This window comes from Phocoena sinus, chromosome 11, assembly GCF_008692025.1.
Source record: "Phocoena sinus isolate mPhoSin1 chromosome 11, mPhoSin1.pri, whole genome shotgun sequence".
Taxonomy (NCBI): domain Eukaryota; kingdom Metazoa; phylum Chordata; class Mammalia; order Artiodactyla; family Phocoenidae; genus Phocoena; species Phocoena sinus.
This window is the reverse complement of record NC_045773.1, coordinates 28,467,074-28,488,051: the sequence shown is the minus strand read 5'-3', so window position 1 is coordinate 28,488,051 and position 20,978 is coordinate 28,467,074. Positions and strand designations below refer to the sequence as shown.

At 39.0% G+C, this 20,978-nt stretch overlaps 1 protein-coding gene across 4 annotated transcripts in view; it reads right to left on the bottom strand.

Moving 5' to 3' along the window:
* FHIT (fragile histidine triad diadenosine triphosphatase) overlaps positions 1–20,978 on the bottom strand; it is a 1,483,533-nt gene that overhangs the window by 1,428,202 nt on the left and 34,353 nt on the right. For all 4 annotated transcript variants that reach the window (XM_032649510.1, XM_032649509.1, XM_032649512.1 and 1 more), the window contains exon 2: positions 18,378–18,426. The gene's annotated coding sequence lies outside the window, so the exon portion shown is untranslated. The remainder of the gene's footprint in view (positions 1–18,377; positions 18,427–20,978) is intronic.

Below are 20,978 nucleotides of genomic sequence, written 5' to 3'. Positions count from 1 at the left end.
AATTGGATATACACCTGTAAAAGAATGAAACTGGACCCGTATCTCACACCATACACAAAAATTAACTCAAAATGGATTAAAGACTTAAATGTAAAACCTGAAACCATGAAACTGCTAGAAGAAAACACAGGAACAAAGCTCCTTGACACGAGTTGTATTCATGATTTTTTTAGATATGAAACCTAAAGCATAAGCAACAAAATCAAAAATAAACAAGTGGGAATATATCAAACAAAAAACTTTCTGCACAGCAAAAGAAACCATCAATAAAGTGAAAAGATAAACCTATCGAATGAGAAAAATATTTGCAAACCATGTATCTGATAAGGTTTAATATCCAAAATATATAAAGAACTCATATAATTCAATAGCAAAAAATCAAATAACCCAATTAAAAAATGGGCAAAGGACCTGAACAGACATTTCTCCAAAGAAGATATACAAAAGGTCAACAGGTACATGAAAAGATGCTCAACATTACTATCATTAGGGAAATGCAAATTAAAACCATGAGACATCACCTCATGCCTGTTAGACTGGCCATTACTGAAGAGATGAGCGACAACAAATGCTGACATGGATTAGGAAAAAAGGGTACCCTTCTGTACTATTGGTAGGATTATAAATTGGTATAGCCATTATAGAAAACAGTATGGAAGAGCCTCAAAAAATAAATAAATAAAATAATGAGCTACCATATGATACAGCAATTCCACTTCTGGGAATATATCCAAAGGAAACAAAAACACTAACTTGAAAAACTATCTGCACCCCCATTTTCACAGCAGCATTATTTACAATACCCAAGAAATGGTAATAACCTAAGCGTCCCTCCATGTATATATGGTATATATATACAATGAAATATTATTCAACCACAAAAAAGAAGAAATCCTACCATTTGTGGCACCATGGATAGACCTTGAAGGCATTATGCTAATGAAATAAGTCAGAGAGAGAAAGACAAATGTTCTATGATTTCACTTATATGTGGGATCTTACAAAATAAAATAATACTCATAGAAAAAGAGATCAGACTTCTCATTATCGGAGATGGAGGGTGGGGGGGAGGAGTTGGAGGAAGGCAGTCAAAAGGTACAAACTTCCAGTTATAAATTAGTACTAGAGATGAAACGTACAACATAACTACAGCTAACACTGCTGCATGATATATAGTAAAATTAAGAGAGTAAACCTTAAAAGTTCTCATCACAAGGAGATTTTTTTTCCTTTTTTCCTTTTTTTTCTTTTTATTGTGTCTATATGAGAAGATGAGGGTTAGCTGAACCTATTGTGGTAATCATTTCAAAGTATATGTAAGTCAAACCATCATGCTGTACACTTTAAAGTTATCCGTGATGTCAATTATTTCTCAATAAAACTGGAGGAAAAAAAGATACAGACTGGCATTTTAAAAAGTGTTTTTCATCCTCAAAACAAAGAAGCATTCCCAATATAAATGACCTGCGCCATTGAGAAAGAACTACCATATATCTCAGGTTCAACTTTGTTATTGTCACCACTGCTAATTACTTCTTCTTAAGTATGTGCTGTATGCAGTACCCTACAGTAGGCATCAGTAGTCAACTAAATAACTCAGGTAGTAACTAAGTTACTTACATCACCAGGACTCTACCAGTGTTACTAATGTTGGAGAATCTAAAGACCAGCATTTCGGGGACTTCCCTCCTGGTCCAGTGGCTAAGGCTCTGCGCTCCCAATGCAGGGGGCCTGGGTTCGATCCCTGGTCAGGAAACTAGATCCCACATGCCACAACTAAGAGTTCACATGCTACAATAAAGATCCCACATGCTGTGACTAAAAAGATCCCTTATGCTGCAACTAAAAGATCCCTCATGCCGCAACTGAAGATCTCCCATGCCGCAACTGAACCTACATGCCTCAACTAAGAATTGGTGCAGCCAAATAAATCAATAAATCTTTTAAAATAATAATAATAAAAAAAAATTAAAAGCAGCATTTAACAGGGGTGTTAATCCATTCGCCTGCTCTATATTCCACCTTCTCAGAAAATCTCTTCCAATCCTGCTGAATAGAATTAAGTAGAATTAAGTAGGCAGCCAGCCAAGTGGACCTTGTGCCTGGGACACAGAGGACTCCAACAAAGGTGGGCACCTGACCTACAGCAAGCCACTTAGATATTTTCCCCCAGGAAAGAGGGATTGGAATGTAGTAATTCCTGTTAGTCTCTATCAACCTCCTGAATGGGGCAGAGAGAGCTGCAGAGGCAGTCAGGGTGGATGGGGCAATGCAGACCAGAGCAGCCAGTATGCCAGGGAAGCAGAGGAGAGGCTATGCAGCTCCCAAGACAGGCACTGTGCTTTAGGATAGACACACTGGGCTTCCCTGGTGGCGCAGTGGTTGAGCGTCCGCCTGCCGATGCAGGGGACACAGGCTCGTGCCCCTGTCTGGGAAGATCCCACATGCCGCGGAGCGGCTGGGCCCATGAGCCATGGCCGCTGAGCCTGCGCCTCCGGAGCCTGTGCTCCGCAATGGGAGAGGCCACAACAGTGAGAGGCCTGCGTACCACAATTAAAAAAAAAAAAAAAGGATAGACACACTGAGAGACAGTGTGGAGCAGATACGTTTATCCATTTACCTGTCCTGCTCCTGTTAGCTCTTGAGGGTCAACCATTTCCTGGTCCAGTGCCTCAGGAAGCTCTCGGTCCTGCCTGCCCTCAAATTAGTAAGCTGTCCTGTGGTCTTATAGGAAGTGTCACATCTTTTGTTGTTTTTGTTGCTGTTTGTTTTGCTTCTTGAAAACAAATGAATCCCAAGACACAGTTACAAGGATCAAAACTATAATCCCTCTTTCCCCACCCTGTATGGCTGATTGTCCCCCTCCCCCTTGTAATTCCTTCAGACCTCAGCTAAAATGTCATTAACTCAAAGAAGCCCTCCCAGACCACTCCACAGGAGGAGGTTTGCTCTGCTTTGCCTCCTGTTGTTTCCTGTATAGGACTTAACATAACTTTTAATAATGCATGCATTGTTTAATAGTTATGCTCTGTCTCCCTCCCTAGACTGTAAAATCATCAGCAGGGCTCATGTTTCTTGCACCTCATACAGCACGTTCCTGGCACACCACAGGAAGTCAGTGGCATTGAATGCATAGGTTAGTCTCGTATATGAGTACATATTCATTCATTTGATATACAAATAATCACCAAGGCTTAAAGTTTGCAAAACTTGTTCCTTTCTCAACGAGGCACTAAAGAAGGACATTAGGTATACATGCAAAGACACAGCTGAGGGCCTTTCGAACAGCCATCCCCTCTGCTGCCTTACAAGTAAAACCCCAATTTTATTGGAGTATCTTACCTCCACAAACCCAAGAGCCTAGGGAAGGTGAGATTATCCCAGCTCAGGGGTAAATCCTGATTAGTTTAAACCAGAGAATGGGTTATACTTGCTCAGATATCCACCCCTTTAGCCCCTAGGGCAGCCAGGTCAGCCAGATCCCCCACCCACACCCTCAAAACACACACACACACACACACACACACACACACACGCACCACACACACACCAACCACCTCCAGCTGTGAGCAGCCTCTTCTGTTTACTTAATGTTCTGACCAGATGTTATCATTTTCTATGTGTACCATGACAAGAACAAACTTAAATTGGAAAGCACCAATTTAAGCCAATCAAGGTAATCCCATCTCGTGTGCCACTGTCTGACTTAGGAAGGAATATGTAGCTACAATCAGCCAAATGCAACCCAAGGAGAAGCCTGCTGGAGAGGTTACAGGAAAGGCCCCTTGCATTTAAAAAGAGACACACAAGAATAGACAGTCTCTTATACCAATGGTTGCTACTTATGTGCAGGTGACCCCCCAAATGAAGCAGGCATCTTAGGACCAAGAGAGCAGCCAGTCGGAGGACCAAGTCAGCACACTGAAGGTGGCAGAGAAAAAAGAGCAAGAAATGAAGACTCTAATGACATCGCTAAGTCACTGAATTAACAAAACCTGGAACTACCTCCCTCAGGATGTTTAGTTCCTTGAGAGAGCTCATTTTCTTTATTCTGATGGGTTTTATTTTGTGTTCAAATGTAAGTTAGTAGAGAAATTCACAAAGTAATTGCCAGTGCTTAGCAACCTGTCAACAGCCTAGTGCTCAAAATCATCTCCCTGCTGCACAGTGACAACCATCAAAGGCACCCTGGTGGGTCCCCAGTTGCCTGGCACCAGGAAAAAGCGGATTAAGGTTGGATTCCAGACATTCAGAGCCAGGGTTCCGTAATGCCTTTCCATCGATCATGACATCCATGGGGCTCAGCAGGCAGACATGGAGAGGGTAGGAAGCTTCTTTTTTAAATTCCCTTATCATCTATTCCCATTTTGAGTAGATTTTTGATTATTGGCAGCAAAAGCTATCTTCACTGATAAATCTATCTTCACATAATTAACAGCAAATTAATGTGACCTCCTTTGAGCAAAAGACTCAGGAAAAAAATGGTATAGAGATTCATAATTCTGCCCATATTCCTCCAAACCTTCAGATGATGGTCTTAAGTGAATTTTTCCCAAAAAGGAAGACAACTGAGATGCCAGGAAAAGTACTGACCATGTGATCATCTGACACACTCTCTCCATCATGAGAGTCATAAAGCACCCCACAAATTCTGATGCATCTCCTTGTCTCACCAGCGAATTTGGGGCAGCATAATTTAAAGATATCAATTGGTATGTTTTGTTATTCCTCCTGTGTATATTTTTCCCTTTCTTATCTCAAGAACGTCAACATTCCCTTTATTTTAGGGGCATGTCCAAAATCAGAAAGCACTAGAAGAAATCTCTAACCCTCAAAATCCAACCCCCACTAAAGATTTTTCTTTCAAAAGCCTAAACTCATGGTGCTAGACACCAGCATTTCTGGACAGGGATACAGACAAATTTCGATTGTTCTGTTCCATTTAAACTGTTCTGTTTCCTTTGATCTTGTTTACCTAAAATTGTGCTTTCCCACTATTGGGGAGAGGCTAGAGGTTTTCCAGTTCCTTAAAGTAGTGGAGGTGGGCAGCCTGTTCCCTAACAGAAACTCTAGGGAAGTGATAGGACTTTTGATGGGAATTGTGAGAGGATGCTGGGAAAATAAATATTTGGGCCCTGAAGCCACAGTAAAAGATCTTGTGTCTATGTCCCTTGCATAGACACAGCAGGGTCACCTAATGCTGCATGGACAAGGAGCTTTCCAGGGTGACCAGCGTGGACTAAGAATCAGAAGGCCTTTTCCTGAATGTTCTGTGCTAGGCAAGACCTGCAGCACTTCTGCATCAATGACACTAAGTGAGCAGAAACCCTAAACATCACTGAAATAGCACTTCCAAAATTTAGAGGTAAAAAAAATGTAACCAAGTACGCATGCACGTGTGATTAAAATTCATGCATGCAACATTCAAAACAATTTTTCAAAATTAAACCTTTAATTCAGAATGCAAACTAGGTTTGTATTTTTAATTGGCTTGACATGTCATGAGCTCCCAAAGGACACCACACTATCAGTCCAAGTTCCCACTAGTTATTCAATATATTACAAGTCCTGCTACCTTAAAAAAGGAAAATTAACTGTAAGATAGACAGTTCCATAGCTGGTGAATACTACTGAACATTTTCAAAACACTCAAAAATAAAAGGCAATAACAGAATGCCTTTATTTTTTCTCTAAATAACGCCACACCCATTCATGAGACATGACTATATTTCCCTCAATGTGCTGGGAATTAATGAAAATTGAATATAAAGAAAAGAAGTGCCCTATATACAAGGCACTTTATAAAGCTGAGATTCCCAAATAATACAAAAGCATTTTCAAGTCACACATGGGATATGAAGTGAAAATGTTCTTGGAGGAAATCTTCTCTAATAATACTTATCTACTTCAGAGGGTGCTGGCAAGCTCTATTAACACTTTTAGATCTTCAAATAGAATTCCCATAGAAATGCAAAGTATTATTATTTTAGTTCTGAAATAATCTCACACCTAGGGATGAGAAAACCCCAGGCCAAACTTTACTGCTTCTCTCCTGCCTGATAAACAAGAAATGCCACAAGCAGTGGGGGAAGGGGGAGGATGGAAATCAAACAGAACAAAGACATCAAAATTTCTCCTTTACGTGAGCTCTGTATTTCCGCTAGATGTCACTTTTGGGAATTCTCAGAAAAAAAGTGAGTCCCTTTAAGGTCAGGGTTAAGTACAGGGACAATCTTCTCATTGCCTTTATACCAGATAAAGTAACAACCAGCTGAGCTGAAAAAATTACCTTGTCCACTTCTGTGGGGCACAATTCCTCCCAAAGCACTTGCCAAACTTAAAAATGACTGGATAAATCATTACCTGAATCACCCACCAGTGTGAGCTCACCTAAGAGGTCAAAAAGCAACTGCCTTAATGGATACCACAATTTCTGCTCAGCTACTGAGAGCACTGTACAAGACTGTCATTTCCTGCTGCTGATGGAAGTGGTGGTGGTGATGATGGTGGATGTGATGATGTAGATGATCATGATGGTGATGATGGTGATTGAAGTTCTCAAAACCTACTGACCAATGGAATCACTTATGGAGCTTTTAAAAATACAGATTTTTGGTCCCCTCCCCAGAACTACTTATTCTGAATCTCTGAAGAAAGAACTCAAGTTTGGTTTTTACTGATTTTTGTTTTTCTTTTTGTTTTTTTTGCGGTACACGGGCCTCTCACTGTTGTGGCCTCTCCCGTTGCGGAGCAGAGGCTCCGGACACGCAGGCTCAGTGGCCATGGCTCACGGGCCCAGCTGCTCCGCAGCATGTGGGATCTTCCCAGACCGGGGCATGAACCCGTGTCCCCTGCACCGGCAGGCGGGCTCTCAACCACTGTGCCACCAGGGAAGCCCAGGTTTTGTTTTTTTAATGTAGCCTTTAGGATAACAACTGAAGGTAACAGTGCTTGTAAATAATCTCATGATCAGGAATGCAGGCTTTGTAGGCAGACTAGCTGAAGTCTAATTCCAAACCTAGCACTTATTAGCTGTGTGACTCTAGGCAAAATCCTTAGACTTAAGCCTCAATTTCGACATCTATAAAATGGAAATTCTATTACTACCTACCTCATAAGGTAGAGCCTAAGCGATTTTTTTAAAGCATACGTTAATTCCAAGGAAGACAGAAGGTTATATGTTAAAGAAAATATTACCAACCGTAATAACATAATAATGTAAATATTATATATTGATTTAAACAAAAAATTGTAATATAATTATTTTAGGAGCCTATGGGGACCAAAAGTGGTAGGAGTGGGAGTGTCAAAGAGCTACTGCTAAACTTGATGTACCTGGAAAAGAAGTATAAGTATGTTACTTAGAAACAGAGAGATAAACACCAGAACTATCAGAGTTAAAAGTTGCAATTTGGGGGAGGGGGTCAGAAGAGAGAAAGGTCAAGAAGGGGCTGGTGTGCAGTTTTTCAGTATTTGCTTTTTAGTGCTGTTTTATTCAAACAATGTAGGTATCTTGCTTTGATGAAAATAAAAATGAACTTCAAAAGATAATTCGTAGTGTGCATAAGCATAAACATTAGAGGTCTTTATGAACTAGGGTTAACATAAAGTTTTTCAGTTTACCAAAACTTGCTTTTTTAAAAACTGATTGAGGGCTTCCCTGGTGGCACAATGGTTGACAGTCCGCCTGCCGGTGCAGGGGACATGGGTTCGTGCCCCGGTCCGGGAAGATCCCACATGCCGTGGAGCGGCTGGGCCCGTGCCAGTACAGCAAAAAAAAAAAAAAAAAAACTGATTGATATACTCCCCCCAACTGTATCACCAAAATGTCCAGTTCATAGTAAATAAACACTTACTATGCCCCTGGCACACTGTTAAGTCCTAGAAAGACATTTGTTGAATTGAGAACAGCAGAAATATAAAGATAGAAGTTGAAGCACAGTGTGTGTGCAGAGTTGAGAACATGGCCCCTTGGAACTGAAGGGTCCTGTGCAGCCACTTCGCACTGGAACTCTGGTCTGAAGTGTCGGGTGCAAGGCCTCAGCACTTGGCACCCTAAGAACAAGTGAAACTAGACGAAGCACAAAGGAAAAGAGAAAAAAAAGGTGGGGACCTTCAAGATGGCAGAGGAGTAAGATGTGGAGATTACCTTCCTCCCCACAAATACATCAGAAATATATCTACATGTGGAACAACTCCTACAAAACACCTACTGCAACACTGGCAGAAGAGCTCAGACTTCCCATAAGATATATATATATTTTTGCCTTTATCACTTATTGTGAGTGTGTATGTGTATGCTTCTTTGTATGATTTTGTCTGTATAGCTTTGCTTTTACCATGTCTACTACGGTTCTGTCGGTCAAGTTTTTTTTTAGTATACTTTTTAGAGCTTCCCATCATTGGTGTATTTGTTTCTTGGTTTGGTTACTCTCTTCTTTCTTTCTTTTTTTCTTATAATGTTTTAATTTTTTTAATTTTTAATGATTTTCTTGTATTTTTTATTTCAATAACTTTATTTTATTTATTTATTTTTTCTTTCTTTTCTTCTTATTTTCCTCCCTTTTCTTATGACCCATGTGGCTAACAGGGTCATGATGCTCTGGCCAGGTGTTACGTCTGTGCCTCTGAGGTGACAGAGTCGAGTTCAGGACATTGGTGCACCAGAGACCTCCCAGCTCCACGTAATATCAAACGACGAAAGCTCTCCCAGAGATCTCCATCTCACGCTAAGACCCAGCTCCACTCAATGACCAGAAAGCTACAGTGCTGGACAACCTATGCCAAACAACAAGCAAGACAGGAACACAACCCCACCCATTAGCAGAAAGGCTGCCTAAAATCATAAGTTCACAGACACCCCAAAACACACCACCGGACATGGTCCTGCCCACCAGAAAGACAAGATCCAGCCTTATCCACCAGAACACAGGCACCAGTCCCCTCTACCAGGGAGCCTACACAACCCACTGAACCAACCTTACCCACTGGGGGCAGACACCAAAAACAACAGGAACTATGAACCTACAGCCTGAGAAAAGGAGGCCCCAAACACAGTAAGTTAAGCAAAATGAGAAGACAAAGAAACACACAGCAGATGAAGGAGCAAGGTAAAAACCCACCAGACCAAACAAATGGAGAGGAAATAGGCAGTCTACCTGAAAAAGAATTCAGAGTAATGATAGAAAAGATGATCCAAAATCTTGGAAATAGAATGGAGACAATACAAGAAACATTTAACAGAAGACATTTAGAAGAACTAGGGAGCAAACAAACAATGATGAACAACACAATAAATGAAATTAAAAATTCTCTAGAAGGGATCAAGAGCAGAAAAACTAAGGCAGAAGAATGGAAATAACTACCACAGAGCAGAATAAAGAAAATAGAATGAAAAGAATTGAGGACAGTCTCAGAGACATCTGGGAAAACATTAAACGCACCAACATTCGAATTACAGGGGTCCCAGAAGAAAAAGAGAAAAAGAAGGGGACTGATAAAATATTTGAAGAGATTATAGTTGAAAACTTCCCTAATATGAGAAAGGAAATAGTCAGTCAAGTCCAGGAAGTGCAGAGAGTCCCATACTGGATAAATCCAAGGAGAAACACGCCAAGACACATATTAATCAAACTATCAAAATTTAAATATAAAGAAAAAATATTAAAAGCAGCAAGGGAAAAACAACAAATAACATACAAGAGAATCCCCATAAAGTTAACAGCTGATCATTCAGCAGAAACTCTGCAAGCCAGAAGGGAGTGTCATGACATATTTAAAGTGATGAAAGGGAAAACCCTACAACAAAGAGTACTCTATCCAGCAAGGATCTCATTCAGATTTGACAGAGAAATTAAAACCTTTACAAACAGGAAAAAGCTAAGAGAATTCAGCACCACCAAACCAGCTTTACAGTAAGTGCTAAAGAAATTTCTCTAGGCAGGAAACACAAGAGAAGGAAAAGACGTACAATAACAAACCCAAAACAATTAAGAAATTGGGAATACGAACATACATCTCGATAATTACCTTAAATGTAAATGGATTAAATGCTCCAACCAAAAGACATAGACTGGCTGAATGGATATAACAAGACCCATATATATGCTAACTACAAGAGACCCACTTCAGACCTAGGGACACAAACAGACTGAAAGTGAGGGGATGGAAAAAGATATTCCATGCAAATGGAAATCAAAAGAAAGCTAGAGTAGCAATTCTCATATAAGGCAAAATAGACTTTAAAACAAAGTATTACAAAAGACAAAGAAGGACACTATATAATGATCAAGGGATCAATCCAAGAAGAAGATATAATAATTGTAAATATTTATGCACCCAACATAGGAGCACCTCAATACATAAGGCAAATACTAACAACCATAAAAGTGGAAATCGGTAGTAACACAATCATAGTAGGGGACTTTAACACCAAAGAACAGATCATCCAAAATGAAAATAAATAAGGAAACACAAGCTTTAAATGATACATTCAACAAGATGGACTTAAATGATATTTATACGACATTCCATCCAAAAACAACAGAATACACATTCTTCTCAAGTGCACATGGAAAATTCTCCAGGATAGATCATATCTTGGGTCACAAAACAAGCCTTGGTAAATTTAAGAAAACTGAAATCATATCAAGTATCTTTTCTGACAACATGCTATGAGACTAGATATCAATTACAGGAAAAAATCTGTAAAAAATACAAACACATGGAGGCTAAACAATACACTACTTAATAACCAAGAGATCACTGAAGAAATCAAAGAGGAAATCAAAAACTACCTAGAAACAAATGACAATGAAAACATGATGACCCAAAACCTATGGGATGCAGCAAAACCAGTTCTAAGAGGGAAGTTTATAGCAACACAATCCTACCTTAAGAAACAAGAAACACCTCAAATAAACAACCTAACCTTACACCTAAAGCAACTGGAGAAAGAAGAACAAAAAAACCCCAAAGTTAGCAGAAGGAAAGAAATAATAAAGATCAGATGAGAAATAAATGAAAAAGAAATGAAGGAAATGATAACAAAGATCATTAAAACTAAAAGCTGGTTCTTTGAGAAGATAAACAAAATTGATAAACCATTAGCTAGACTCATCAAGAAAAAAAGGGAGAAGACTCAAATCAATAGAATTAGAAATGAAAAAGGGGAAGTAACAACCGACACTGCAGAAATACAAAAAATCATGAGAGATTACTACAAGCGACTACAGGCCAATAAAATAGACAACCTGGAAGAAATGGACAAATCCTTAGAAATGCACAACCTTCAGAGACTGAACCAGAAAGAAACAGAAAATATGAACAGACCCATCACAAGCACTGAAATTGAAACTGTGATTCAAAATCTTACAACAAACAAAAGCCGAGGACCAGATGGCTTCACAGGCAAATTCTATCAAATATTTAGAGAAGAGCTAACACCTATCCTTCTCAGACTCTTCCAAAATACAGCAGAGGGAGGAACACTCCCAAACTCCTTCTACAAGGCCACCATCACCCTGATACCAAAAACAGACAAAGGTGTGACAAAAAAAGAACACTACAGACCAATATCACTGATGAACACAGATGCAAAAATCCTCAACAAAATACTAGCAAACAGAATCCAACAACACATTAAAAGGATCATACACCATGATCAAGTGGGATTTATCCCAGGAATGCAAGGATTCTTCAAAATACGCAAATCAATCAATGTGATACACCATATTAACAAGTTGAAGGATAAAATCCATATGATCACCTCAATAGATGCAGAAAGGGCTTTTGACAAAATTCAACACCAATTTACGACAAAAACCCTACAGAAAGTAGGTATAGAGAGAACTTACCTCAACATAATAAAGGCCATATATGACAAACCCACAGCCAACTTCATTCTCAATGGTGAAAAACTGAAACCATTTCCTCTAAGATCAGGAACAAGACAAGGTTATCCACTTTCACCACTATTATTCAACATAGTTTTAGAAGTTTTAACCATGGCAATCAGAAAAAAAAAGAAATAAAAGGAATCCAAATCGGAAAAGAAGAAGTAAAGCTGTCACTGTTTGCAGATGACATGATAGTAAACACAGAGGATCCTAAAGATGCTACCAGAAAACTACTAGAGCTAATTAATGAATTTGGTATAGTAGCAGGATACAAAATCAATGCACAGAAATCTCTTGCATTCCTATACACTAATGATGAAAAATCTGAAAAAGAAATTAAGGAAACACTCCCATTCACCACTGCAACAAAAAGAATAAAATACCTAGGAATAAACCTACCTAAGGAGACAAAGGCCCTGTATACAGAAAACTATGACACTGACGAAAGAAATTAAAGATGATACAAACAGATGGAGAGATATACCATGCTCTTGGATTGGAAGAATCAACACTGTGAAAATGACTATAGTATCCAAAGCAATCTACAGATTCTATGCAATCTCTACCAAACTACCAATGGCATTTTTCACAGAACTAGAACAAAAAATTTCATTATTTGTATGGAAACACAAATGACCCCGAATAGCCAAAGCAATATTGAGAAAGAAAAATGGAGCTGGAAGAATCAGGCTCCTGGACTTCAGACTATACTACAAAGCTACAGTAATCCAGACAGTATGGCACAAAAACAGAAATATAGATCAATGGAACAGGATAGAAAGCCCAGAGATAAAACCACACACTTATGGTCACCTTATCTTTGATAAAGGAGGCAAGAATATACAGTGGAGAAAAGACAGCCTCTTCAATAAGTGGTGCTGGGAAAACTGGACAGCTACATTTAAAAGAATGAAATTAGAACACTCCCTAACACCATACACAAAAATAAACTCAAAATGGATTAAAGACCTAAATGTAAGATCAGACACTATCAATCTCTTAGAGGAAACACAGGCAGAACATTCTATGACATAAATCACAGCAAGATCCTTTTTGACTCATCTGCTAGAGAAATGGAAATAAAACCAAAAATAAACAAATGGGACCTAATGAAACTTAAAAGCTTTTGCACAGCAAAGGAAAACATAGAAAAGAAGAAAAGACAACCCTCAGAATGGGAGAAAATATTTGCAAACGAAGCAACTGACAAAGGATTAATCTCCAAAATATACAAGCAGCTCATGCAGCTCAATATCCAAAAAACAAACAACCCAATCCAAAAATGGGCAGAAGATCTAAATAGACATTTCTCCAAAGAAGACATACAGATGGCCAACAAACACATGAAAGGTGACTCAACATCACTAATCATTAGAGAAATGCAAATCAAAACTACAATGAGGTATTACCTCACACCAGTCAGAATGGCCATCATCAAAATATCTACAAACAATAAATGCTAGAGAGGGTGTGGAGAAAAGGGAACCCTCTTGCACTCTTGGTGGGAATATAAATTGATACAGCCACTATGGAGAACAGTATAGAGGTTCCTTAAAAAACTAAAAATAGAACTACCATACAATCCAGCAATCCCACTACTGGGCACATACCCTGAGAAAACCGTAATTCAAAAAGAGTCATGTACCACAATGTTCACTGCAGCACTACTCACAATAGCCAGGACATGGAAGCAACCTAAGTGTCCATTGATAGATGAATGCATAAAGAAGATGTGGCCCATATATACAATGGCATATTACTCAGCCATAAAAGGAAATGAAATTCAGTTATTTGTAGTGAGGTGGATGGACCTTGAGTCTGTCATACAGAGTGAAGTTAAGTCAGAAAGAGAAAAACAAATACTGTATGCTAACACATACATATGGAATCTGAAGAAAAAAAAAAGATTCTGAAGAACCTAGGGGCAGGACAGGAGTAAAGACACAGACGTACAGAATGGACTTGAGGACACGCGGAGGGGGAAGGGTAAGCTGGGACGAAGTGAGAGTGGCATGGACATATATACACTACCAAATATAAAATAGATAGCTAGTGGGAAGCAGCCACACAGCACGTGGAGATCAGCTCAGTGCTCTATGACCACCTAGAGGGATGGGATAGGGAGGGTGGGAGGGAGATGCCAAGAGGGAGGAGATATGGGGATATATCTATATGTATAGCTGATTCAGTTTGTTATAGAGCAGCAACTAACACACCATTGTAAAGCAATTATACTCCAATAAAGATGGTTTTTAAAAATTTGCATTAAAAAAGACAGCACCATCACTGGGGGTAATTGAGGGGAATTTAATGAAGGGTGTGGGCAAGGTTAAGGAAAACCAAGAAGAGACAACAGTATCCTGGAGTTAGCAGAAATAAACTGCTAATTTAAGGGGCAAAAGGAAGGAGCAGTTACCAAATAGTAGAAAAAAGCTGCAGCTGCAGAAGAGAGGCCCCCAACAAGAACCATGGTGGCCTTCCTTAGAGGAATACAGCCACTGTCAACCCACAGTGCTGCAAGGAAGGTAGGGGATAATATTCCAACCTTGCATTCTCCGATTTTCGCCCAATGCCTTCCTTTGGCTACTCCAGTGGAAGGCCAGAGAGCAAGGGAGCCCAGGGTATGCCGACAATAAGTCAGCCTCCTGGGACACACAGCATTTCAGAGGAATGAGAGCTGGAGGCACAAACAGAGAATTCCAGCACAAGTACTATGCAGAGTTTTGTTTCTATTTTTTTTTTTTTTTTTTTTTAATGCGTTACGCGGGCCTCTCACTGTTGTGGCCTCTCCCGTTGCGGAGGACAGGCTCCGGACGCGCAGGCTCAGCGGCCATGGCTCACGGGCCCAGCCGCTCCGCGGCACGTGGGATCCTCCCAGACCGGGGCACGAACCCGCGTCCCCCGCATCGGCAGGCGGACTCCCAACCACTGCGCCACCAGGGAAGCCCTGTTTCTATTTTTGTTTTTTTATTTACCTCCCTTTCCTATTCAGCCTCATAAAATAAGCCTTCGATTTTTCAATCTGTTTAATAAATATAAATAGCATGATATTAACAATAATAATAATACATTGATATTACACAGCACTTTAATTTCCTAAGCACTTCCACATACATTATCTTTACGTCATCCTCAGAACAGCCCTACACAGTAGATAGGGTAAGGGTTATCCTATTTTACAGGTGAGGAAAACTGAGACCTTAAGAAAAGTTGGCTTTCTTGCCCAGAGTCATAAAGCTAGCAAGCAGCAGAGCCCAAACTAGAAGGTATGTTTCCTAATGCTTCAGCTCAGGCTCTTTCAACCATACAATGCTGTCGTGCTATTTATTCACAGTAGGAGTGAAAAATTGATGTCCCTGTGAAAAAATCATTAACCAGCTTTGTTCTAGGCACTGCACAGAACAGAGAAGCAGTCAACAAACAAGACACAAGGGGAAATAGGGCAAATTTGCCCATTCCATTCTCGGGAAACCACAAGCAGTGCCACAGACCTAAGTAACTGAGTTTTCAATCACATTTTACACACCACTGAAAAGAAGGTGTTCAGTAGGGCAAGAAAAGTGTTCAAAAGAGCAATAAAAATTCAGGCAAAAGTATAAAAATATTTAAATAGTTTTGTTTTGGGATACTGGGATAAGTAGAAGGAAATCACAGTCCCTTCACAATACCCATGCCACAAAGAGACCAGGGCTCCAGAAATTGGAAGGATGACCTCTTTGCTTCTCTTCTCAATTCCAACTCTACCCCCACATATACACATATCCTTTGAGAGCTTCGAGAAGCAGCCAAAAGTGACTTCTTTTTACCAAACACAAGAGTAGTGGAGAGTCCAACAAAATAGCCCACTTTTGAAATAATAATTGAGAACTCTTCACCTTATGTAATCTGCTGCAAAACACTCAGCTACTTATATATGATGGAAGAAAGTAGTGAATGGTATTTTTACTGTAAACCTCCAAACACACCCCACTTATTCCAAATTTAGCTCCCTAACATGTAAACTACTCTATTAGGGTTCTGTGATTGCAAGCAACAGAAACCAATTGACTAATTTAAGAAGGATTATGGGAAGGAAATTGGAGGCTCAGCAAATCCATGGAAGACTGGAAAATAAGGGTTGAACACCATCAGTGACCAAGACAAATGTGGAAGCTGGGAAATGGGAACCGCTACAGTGGTCTCATGGCAGGTACTGTCAGGGCAGAATGCCGACTGGGAGAAAGGAGAATCCTTTAGCTCAAGATTCAAATTCCAAAGAAGAAGCACCCGTTAACCAAGCTTGTGGTCATGCACCTATCCTTATGCTGACTGTAGGGCCCTGAGTAGGGTCCCTGGGTACAGTTCCACTACTGTAATTACTTCAAAAGAAAATAAAGTACAGTTAAGAAGGGAAAACATACATGACAGGGAAAAAAGGGGAGGGGGAAGAAGTTCCTCTAAACTTAATGAGGTTTTCTTCAAAAATTCCTCAATCTAACTAGTAGCAATAGATCACTCACTTCCTAAGACTATATTAATTAGTAGTTTCCCACACACAGCCAAAGATAGTGTTTACCCTGACACCAACAAAACTTCAACCTGACAACTTTTTACTTACAGAGGCCTCACTTCTCATATGACCTGAAAGTTATCTTTTCATTTGATTCTTAAAAGCCAAAGCAGAATTTGCCCTTCTTTAGTAACAATATGCTCATTTTTGAAACATTATCCCTACACTTCCAAAAAGAACAGACTCCTCAAAATATCTAATGAATAAATCCATTAGGATGCTAACGCTGATGATGATGATGATGACAGTAATATTAACAAGAGCAGCAACAGCTAATATCTACTGAGTGGTTACCATGGACCAGGACCTGTTCTAAGCCCTCAACACATAATAATTCATTTAAGCTCCACAACCTTAGGAGCAAAACAGTTTTATTTCCATTTCACAAAGTAGGAAACTGAAATACAGAGGGGGTGAATAACTTGTCCATGGTCCAATAGCTCATAAAAGTCAAACCACAACTAAATCCATGTCTGACTCCAGATTACCAGAATAACAAAGGGTTTTCATTGAGAGTAGAGGAAATAGACAGTACCAGTGTGAAAATACTTTCCAAGAAGAATGAGAGCACCATAACTGTACCTAAAGATCTCAAGGTTCTGAAGACTGCTACATCATCACTAACTCCAACGGTTTATGAGAATTTATTTCTAAAAGCTATCAAGTACTGCTTTATTCCAAGATGTGGCTCAATGGTCCAGAGATGTGTAAGTTATATGGCTGAATATAAGAATTATCTACTTCATAAGATATTTTTTTCGTCACTAGTGGCCAACCATTACAGAAAAATTCCAAGCCAACCAGCTTTCATGCACCAGAGTTTAATCATCCCAAAGCAAATCCTCAAAACAATATTTTTATAGCTCATGTTCTGATTATTCAAAAGGGGTTTTCTCCAATTTCCCTGTAAAATTCCTTTTCACCCCCAAAATAAATATTAAAAATTCAGCTCCAGAAGTAGATTTGTCATAAAGTTAGGAATAACTTAAAAATATAAAGTAAATCAAAATGACTCTTCCAACTTTAACTAAAGTGGTCATGGTCATGATTCCTGTAATAAAAATGACAGAAAAAAAAAACCCTAAAATTGTCAAAAACATAACTGATGATGAAAACAAATATAAAATTATGGCATATTTCACCCTGGCCACCAAAGACTTTTGATGAAACTGCAGCCCTATAATTCCCCAGAATGAAATCTTTAAATTAAAATACTTCATGCAGAACAGAAATTAAACAATGGCTCAAAGAACAATGCTGTACAGACGTATGCTTACAAATATACCTAGGAAAGAGGAAACAATTACATTTTTCCATGTAAAAAGCAGCTCGATTGTAATGTTTCACAGGAGGCTGAGTAGGTACTTTCCCCATTGCTTCAAACTTGGAAGTTCATTTCCTTAACTCACTTAGCGTCCAAAGCGACTGGGTGGAATGCAATTAGCTACACCAAACTGACTAACTTTCTCCTTTCTACAAAACTAGCTCTTCCACACAATGGCACAACTGAATTTAATGATAAATTTCATCCAACGCAATTGAAATGCCACTTTGAATTTTATCTTAAATGCTTTATTTGGCCAGCTGGTTTTATTTAACTATTGACCAGAAGTGGTACGAGTGCATTCTTTTTCCATCTAGCATTAATCTTAGTAAATTTAGCTCCATTGGAATGTCTTAACTGCTGAGAAGAAAGCAAAAGTCAGCAAGCATACAACTGCATTTGGCTACCCTCAGCACATCATTTTATTTCCTCCTGCTCTCTGCTAACTATTGCTCAGCACTTTTGCCTATGAGGGAGGACAATCAGGTGGTTAAGGAAGTTGTCCTGTCAGCTATATCTTTAATCCGAGTGCTTAAATCTCTGAATAAAAGAAAAATCAATGTTGTAAAGGCAATGTTTGTCAAGGCCATGTAATAAATACACTTACCTTTACAGACTGTTCTCAATGGATTTCCCCTCTTTGCTGCGCTTCAAAGCTACAAAGAGATAAAAACGAAAGCATTGAGTTATCTGCGAGCAAAACAGCAAATGTTTTCTCTCCACGTCTCTAAGTAGAATTTCCATATGCCATGGTATGTGATGCTAGCCAAATAAACCACTGATAAAACTTTATGCCTCATACCTCCTGTACAAGAGGTCAATGAAAGACAAAGTCATAAACTGAAAACGGCACACACATCTACCCAGAATTGACTCACACAAACCTGGCCAGATCTATAGTCAGATCTTTTGGGGTGTGAACTCCTCTACAGAATGGACGAGTGCAGAGATGAAATAGCTTATAAAGTGCAGAGATGAAAATCAAATTAAACATTATGCAGCACACTAGATCTGACCGAGCATTTTATTTTCTTACATCTTTTAGCTCCATCTTTCTTGCACACTCGATTTCCATTTCCCTGGGAGTTTTACTTGGGGGAGCCTATTCCATTTATATGGCGTGCAGGGCCCTCCCAATCCAGACCTCACCACTTGCCCCTATGAGTAAATGTGTGCAAGCTTACACATACAATCCTCCTTCCTCTAGGTAGAGTGTAGCCTTCTCTCGGTAGTGAGAAACTCATAAAACAGAGGAAGCCAAACTTGGCATTTCAAATCAAATCTAGGCATGTTAAGCTCCCTGCAACCAAAACGTACAATGTGCTGACCACACACAAGTCAATATGACAGGAGATGTGGTAAACTATAGTTGCCAAGCAACAGCAATAACTGATTGCTGATTCTATAGTAGTCCAACATTACTCATATGTTGACTCCATGGTCAAAAATAAATGGAATATGCCTATTTCTTCCATACATGGCTAGGTCCTAACATCTCTTAAGGTATAGTAGTTGGGAATGGTCAACTACTTCATGGTTTTCCCATGTTTCTTTTTTTTTTTTTTTCCCTTTAATGTCCTAAGTAACTGCTTTAGCCCCTACTGGGCTATTTCCCTTCACACCCTCCTACCACTATAGAACCCATTACCACTGATGCATAACCACCAAAGAACAAGGCCAGACTTGTGGGCTATGATGTAAATCTTGGAATATTAATGCAGGAGATAAGGCCCCTCCATGGGACACCATCAAAATTTCTCCTTCCCCCTGTGTTATGTGGATTGCAATAGAGTTGGGGGAAACATAATTTGGGGAAGACTAGATAAAATAGTATAATACTACATTTTATAAAGTCTGAGAGATTTATGGTCTGACAACATAGAGATTGAGCTGTATCCGTTTCTATCTCAAACACAAAGAAATGCTAAACAAAAAATAGCTCAAAAGAAAGGGAGGGGACCAATATGAAAAAATAATGAATGCAAATTTTCTAGGATGAAAGACATGAATCCTCTTGAAAAAGCATACCAAGACCTCAACAAGATAAATAAAAGCAAATCTACAGGTAGATACAACAGAAGGAAACCGCAGAACACCAGAGATAGAAAGAAAGCCTTAAATCCAACCAGAGAGAAAAAACAGACTCCTTGCAAAACAACTTGTCATAAGCAAAAATAAAATCAAGACAGCAGTGGAATGACATGTCCTAAGTTCCAAGTGAAAAAAATTCAAGGAAAATTCTATAGCCATGCTAAACCAATTATCATTCAAGAATGAGAGAAATAAGGACATTTTTCAGAAAAAAAAAATATTATTTCCTGCTCACAGTTTACTTTTGCTGAAAGGAATACTAAAAGATATACTTGAATAATAAGAAATTGATCCCAGAAGGAAAGAGGAACAAAAAGCAATGGTGAACAAATAAATTAGCAAGTATGACAGTAAATCTAGTAAATTCAAATGGACATATATACACTACCAAATGTAAGGTAGATAGCTAGTGGGAAGCAGCCGCATAGCACAGGGAGATCAGCTCGGTACTTTGTGACCGCCTGGAGGGGTGGGATAGGGAGGGTGGGAAGGAGGGAGACGCAAGAGGGAGGAGATATGGGAACATATGTATATGTATAACTGATTCACTTTGTTATAAAGCAGAAACCAACACACCCTTGTAAAGCAATTATACTCCAATAAAAAAAATGTGTTTCTAACATTTCCTGAAACACAGTATATTATTACATAAAGTTTAAAAATTAAAGCAAATTTGAGAAAAAATAATAATAATAAATAAATAATGGGTATTGGATAATAATTACTAATCCCTGCTTGTCAAAAACCTATAATAGCAATAATGACCAATTTTTAGGGTTTGCAAATAAGATGAAATGAGTGGTTGGCCACAATTATATGGAATAAAGGAGAGGAAATGAATTGTTTAGGAGGAAAAGATACTGATTAAGTTGTTAAAAATATGCATTACAGCTACTGATAAACTTGTTAAAGATAACTAGTATTTCTTTCTCTATGTACATAACCAAAGACATCTTTTCATATATGCTCAAAGGGACATGTACAAGAATGTTTCTAGCATCAATGCTAGAATGGCAAGAAGTACTGAAAACAGAAACAGGTATTAACAGTACAATGAATAAACACATTTTTATAGATTCTTACAATGGAATATTACACAGAGTTGAGAAATCAATGA